The sequence below is a fragment of the Neolamprologus brichardi genome, chromosome 23, assembly GCF_056152115.1.
Source record: "Neolamprologus brichardi isolate AB-2024 chromosome 23, ASM5615211v1, whole genome shotgun sequence".
Lineage (NCBI taxonomy): Eukaryota > Metazoa > Chordata > Actinopteri > Cichliformes > Cichlidae > Neolamprologus > Neolamprologus brichardi.
The window spans coordinates 22,463,935-22,470,044 of NC_142125.1; the positions used below are offsets into that span (position 1 = coordinate 22,463,935).

The 6,110-nt window shown below is 40.1% G+C and overlaps 1 long non-coding RNA gene across 1 annotated transcript; it reads right to left on the minus strand.

Moving 5' to 3' along the window:
• Nucleotides 1-2,812: 2,812 nt before the first annotated feature.
• LOC148096119 (uncharacterized) lies at nucleotides 2,813-4,601 on the minus strand. The gene is made up of 2 exons (XR_015717208.1): nucleotides 4,556-4,601; nucleotides 2,813-3,752 (listed from the first exon to the last, which is right to left on the minus strand). It is a non-coding gene; the product is annotated as an uncharacterized LOC148096119 (long non-coding RNA).
• Nucleotides 4,602-6,110: the final 1,509 nt, after the last annotated feature.

A 6,110-nucleotide genomic window follows, 5' to 3' on the forward strand; every position in this document is an offset into this window, starting at 1 on the left:
TGTGGAGAAGGACAGATTGGTGCGATTTAGCTAATGTGTTTGTATGAATTCTTTGCTTTGCTAGCAGCTGTTAACAAACTGAGTTGGCTGGCTTTAAGCGCCACTGTACCAACTGTCTAAAATAAAGCTGGCAGGCTGTGGAAGAGAGCCTTGTTTTGCCCTAAAGGTGGGTGTTCAGTGATGATGATGTGAAGTTGGATGAACATTATGAATAGTTATGGTCTGAAATTAAGTTTTGCTCTCATAAGGTCTTCATCGGGGCAGTGTGATACTTTTCCTCTTTACAGATCAACTTGTTGGTTGGACTTGGATGTATGTAAGTGGATGTAATATGATGAGACACAGTTCAGTGGTGTATTGAAAGCTTATGATCAACATTTCTGGTGCATTCTCCTTATCTTTTTTGATACCACCTTATGTACTTTTGGGGTGTGAGTACAACAACACTAAATTAAAGACTAGTTGGAGTAAAAACAAAAGTTTTCAGTTGATCATAAACAATTTTTTGTGGAAATTTGGTAAATACTGACTGCTTCTTGCTATAATTCTGTAAATACTTCCTAACACAACATCTCATCTGTGACATAATCCTGTAAGCAGCGTGTGTCTGGAGCATGTGGGCCAAAGTATACCAGGATCAGGACTGGCTTCTGTTGTTGTGCCAGCAAGTGAAAGAAAGCAGCTATTGTGTGTGTGTTTGCATGTTTGTGTTTGTGTGTAGGTACCGGCTTGCATGCCTCCACATAGTGTACAGTATGTGTTTGTTTTGTGCACGTATGCACTCGTGGTGTGGGCGAGCGCGTGGGACGCTTTCTTGTTTGAATGCATACGTGAGCATCATCCGCGCGGCTGCATGGTAACTGAAGCTGCTGTCTTCCTGTTACTGTGTCTGTGTGTGGCGCTTGCCCCTGAGTACATGTGGCGTACACTAGCTGGCTTTGTCTGTCGGGGCAGCTGACGTACGTCCATGGATGAAGGCCTACACTTCGGGCCATGTCTGTGAAAGACCAGCTTTGTTCTTGCGGCCTGCCAATCACTCCCTGGCTTGTCGAAGGGGAGGAGAGGCTGTCCAGGACTTAAAGTTCTTCAAGCATGGAGAAAATGCATATCTGCGTTTTCTTTATTAACTTATCTGGTTTGATGACGAAACAAAAGAAGTAAAGATCCAGGATCCGGTGGTCAGGGGGTAGAGCAAGTAGAAGGTTAGACCTCTGAAGGTTTGTATCACTGACATGTCTATAACCTCTGCAAACTCATGAACTGTATCCCTAAAAATGGAAAAAAAACAACATAATGTCTAACACACATACTGTATAAATACAATACTGTTGATCACGAGGTAGAGCGGGCCATCTATCAATCAGTACTTTCCTGGCTCCTCTATCTCCTTGAGCAACAAGCTGAATCTCGTGTTGCCCCGGATGCGTTTTAGTGTGTGAATGTTAGGTTAAAAGAGCTTAGACACAGAAAAAAGTGCTTGTATGACTGTAAGTGAATGAGGTGAATGAGACTTGTATTAAGAAAGCAGTCTGAGTACTCATTTAGCATAAAAAAGCATGATATAAGTCTTAGTGATTGAAGGTTGCCAAGGTGTTGTCGACTGGTCTCTAGGCCTTAAATAGTGCACACTAGTTGAGATTTGCCATTTGAATGAGATCAGACTGAAGCAACAGAAGGTGTAGCATCATATAGTCAAAGAAGAATATATATACAATAAAACAAGAAAAAAAAACTACAATTCCAGTTTTGTTAGCGACTGCGAGAGAAGCGCTCTTTCACTCATAATTTCAATCCACCGAAATCCACCTTTAAAGAACCTATTAAAACATCCGCGCTTCAAAACCTCAAACAAAACCAAACACACGTGCAAAACCTATCCACACTTTCCACTTCCTTCCTTCTAATAATGTCACAGTGAAGGGACACACTGACAACGCTCCATTTAGTAGACAGGACAGCTCTGACAACAGCCTGAACAGCGTGCTGGGAGTTGCTGTGACGCACAGAAGACACGATACGGCCTTGAGGAATGCTCGCCGAGGAGGAGGGAGGTGTGCGGGGCTGAATTTGCGATGTCATGCGCCCGATTAGGCAGCTAGTCTATCTCGCCAGCGTCAGGGGGCCCCTGATGGCGGCACCGGCGTCCTACCAATACATCGTATCCATCACTCTCCCTCCTTACAAGCACGCACACACACACACACACACACACACACACACACACACACACACATACGTGTTTTCGTGATATATCAGCACGTATGACAAAAATGTGACAAATGGGAACGTGCCTTTCCGAAGGTCCTAGAGGCATGGGAATCACAAAAGGTTTGACCCATGCTTCCAGGAACACGCCCATCTGTTGAGATTTTGGCTAGGGCTAAATTTTGGTCAAACCTGAATTTACTGCTACTTGTGAGGACACTGTCAGGTTTATGTGACTTATGAGTACCATAAGGTCACACACTGATATTTCATGTTTAGGTGAATTGTGAAGCCCATGGAAACACATAATTTTCAAGTATACATGACTTATAAGGACCAGGTAAGGGTAGGTTCTGTATTTTTAGCTTGGCTCCTTTTGAGATTACAATATAATAGGCATGGATGCACAATAGTAATGCTCACCAGTCGGGTAACTTCTGACAGAAATATCAGACATTTATGTGTTAATAAAACAGTAAATCTGAGCTGTGTAGAGACTTAAAAAAAGACATAGGTCAAATGTGGTCAGTCTACTTTTTAAGTCTTAATATTGTAATGCATTAATTCATTTTGTAGTGAATGTTCATGTGAATAAAAACGTGGAACATTATCTGCCTTTCTTATCATTTAATTGCAAAAAGCACCCAGCATAAACCACAGATTTATGAGTAAGAACAATGCAATACAGAAAACTGCAATACTGACATAACTGTGGAAGTAACAAAGTATCTCTCTTGCTTGTTTCTTTTTTTCTTGCATCTTTCTTTTAATGCTATGATCCTGTTGTGGATGTAGTACCTTATGAGAACCCAGTCTCTGCCTTTCAGAGCTGCCGGCTCTGCTTGGAGGCAGCAGTCACATTCCTTTTTACCTGGTACTTTGCAGCTTGTTATGAAGTGAAACGTGCCGCTCAGCAACCTTCACTTCATCATTTGTCCACTTGATTCTCACCTTCCCAGCTGTCATAAATGGAAACAAAAGAAAATATCTTAATGTGAATGCAAAATGTTCTTAAACCTTGCTTTCTACTGGAGCACTTTAAAGGAGCAATAAGCACAATTCATCATACTTAGGTTGAAGGAATTAAAAATGGCTATGTGAAGAACTAGAGGTGTAATTACATCTGGAGTACAGCATGAAGTCATAATCCCTCTCTCTGTGTTGATCTCCAGCCATAGACTTTGGTTTGGTTTACAGGCAGTGCACAACAGCACACCTAGCAGTGAAAAGATATTGCTTATTGCTCCTTTAAGGATGCTTGGAATGAACCATTTGAAGTGCTGTGTTCTGCTGGGAATCAAATGAGATGAAAGGATTTATGATAAAAGCTCTCAATAGTGTCATGTCTGAAAACAATAAACTTGTCCTTTGATCACAAGTATATTCAGCTAAAACATTTTGTATTTGGGTGCGTTTACCCCTTCTTGGTGAAGTGTTGCTAATGTTTTTGTTGTCCAGGGTGATTGAGGCAGAGGTGCCCTTCATGTTGTCCAGGGCAGCTGAGTAAAGCGTGTGGCTTGGAACCCCAGAATACTTGGTCCTTGAGCCTTTGAAAAGTAACAGTGAAATATGAGAATCAATGCATGCAATAGGTCTGTTTGCTTTTTTCTCTGCATTGTAGGAAAAGTCAGCGTTGGGCAGTGTGTAATTCTAAAATTAAGGGGCTAAGGGGCTCAAGAGTTGTAATCGGAAGGTTGCCGGTTCGAGCCCCGGCTCCGACAGTCTTGGTCATTGTGTCCTTGGGCAAGACACTTCACCCGTTGCCTACTGGTGGTGGTCAGAGGGCCCATGTCCTCATGTCCTTCACAGCTTAAAACAATATGAGGACAATGTAACACACACACTACAATCATTGGTCCTACCATATGAGGACTTCTACTTAAACACACTCATGTCCTTCACAGCTTAAAACAATATGAGGACATGACGACTGAACACATGTAGAGTTCATGTTCCTGACTTCTTACTTCTCCTGCTGTTGTCAATAAAAGCTCTAAACCCAACACTGATGTAAAGCCATCTATTTCCCAAGAAATTAAATCATGTAAACTGATCAGTGGGAGGTTAAATGGAAAAAAACATGTGTAAAAGGACAAAAATATCAAATGTAGTCAGAATAAAGATCAAGCTGATGCTTTAAGGGAAAGTTTGGACTAACATATGGTATAGACAATTACTTTCTCCTAATGCTAATGTTGATTTTGGTTAACTTTGACTCAAACTGATTGTTTTAATACAATCAAAGTGCATTTCATTTATGCACTAGGCCCAACTGACACCTATACTTGATACTAAATACAAAAAAATAATGTGTAACCTGTTGGAAGAATGAAGTGGGTATGTCACTCACCAATTGGTCTGTACAAAGTTGAGACAGGACCTCAGCACTTGGTGTCTGCAACAAAAGACAACAATATAACGTCAGAAACATTCTGTACTGTAAATCCCGACTAGATAATTAACTACAGATCATATTTGTATGAGTGAACATTATTACAGAAGGATCTGACTTCCTTATACCAGATTCTATAGAAACTTAACACTGTACAGTTCTGCTACCCAACAATATGAGGACAATGTAACACACACACTATAATCACTGGTCCTACCATATGAGGACTTCTACTTAAACACACTCATGTCCTTCAAAGCTTAAAACAATATGAGGACATGACGACTGAACACATGTAGAGTTCATGTTCCTGACTTCTTACTTCTCCTGCTGTTGTCAATAAAAGCTCTAAACCCAACACTGATGTAAAGCCATCTATTTCCCCAGAAATTAAATCATGTAAACTGATCAGCGGGAGGTTAAATGGACAAAAACATGTGTAAAGGGACAAAAATATCAAATGTAGTCAGAATAAAGATCAAGCTGATGCTTTAAGGGAAAGTTTGGACTAACATATGGTATAGACAATTACTTTCTCCTAATGCTAATGTTGATTTTGGTTAACTTTGACTCAAACTGATTGTTTTAATACAATCAAAGTGCATTTCATTTATGCACTAGGCCCAACTGACACCTATACTTGATACTAAATACAAAAAAATAATGTGTAACCTGTTGGAAGAATGAAGTGGGTATGTCACTCACCAATTGGTCTGTACAAAGTTGAGACAGGACCTCAGCACTTGGTGTCTGCAACAAAAGACAACAATATAATGTCAGAAACATTCAGTTCTGCTACCCGACTAGATAATTAACTACAGATCATATTTGTATGAGTGAACATTATTGCAGAAGGATCTGACTTCCTTATACCAGATTCTATAGAAACTTAACACTGTACAGTTCTGCTACCCAACAATATGAGGACAGTGTAACACACACACTACAATCACTGGTCCTACCATATGAGGACTTCTACTTAAACACACTCATGTCCTTCACAGCTTAAAACAATATGAGGACAATGTAACACACATTACAATCACTGGTCCCACCACACGAGGAAGGCAACTGAAACACACTCATGTCCTTCACAGCTTAAAACAATATGAGGACATGACGACTGAACACATGTAGAGTTCATGTTCCTGACTTCTTACTTCTCCTGCTGTTGTCAATAAAAGCTCTAAACCCAACACTGATGTAAAGCCATCTATTTCCCCAGAAATTAAATCATGTAAACTGATCAGCGGGAGGTTAAATGGACAAAAACATGTGTAAAAGGACAAAAATATCAAATGTAGTCAGAATAAAGATCAAGCTGATGCTTTAAGGGAAAGTTTGGACTAACAAATGGTATAGACAATTACTTTCTCCTAATACTAATGTTGATTTTGGTTAACTTTGACTCAAACTGATTGTTTTAATACAATCAAAGTGCATTTCATTTATGCACTAGGCCCAACTGACACATATACTTGATACCAAATACAAAAAAATAATGTGTAACCTG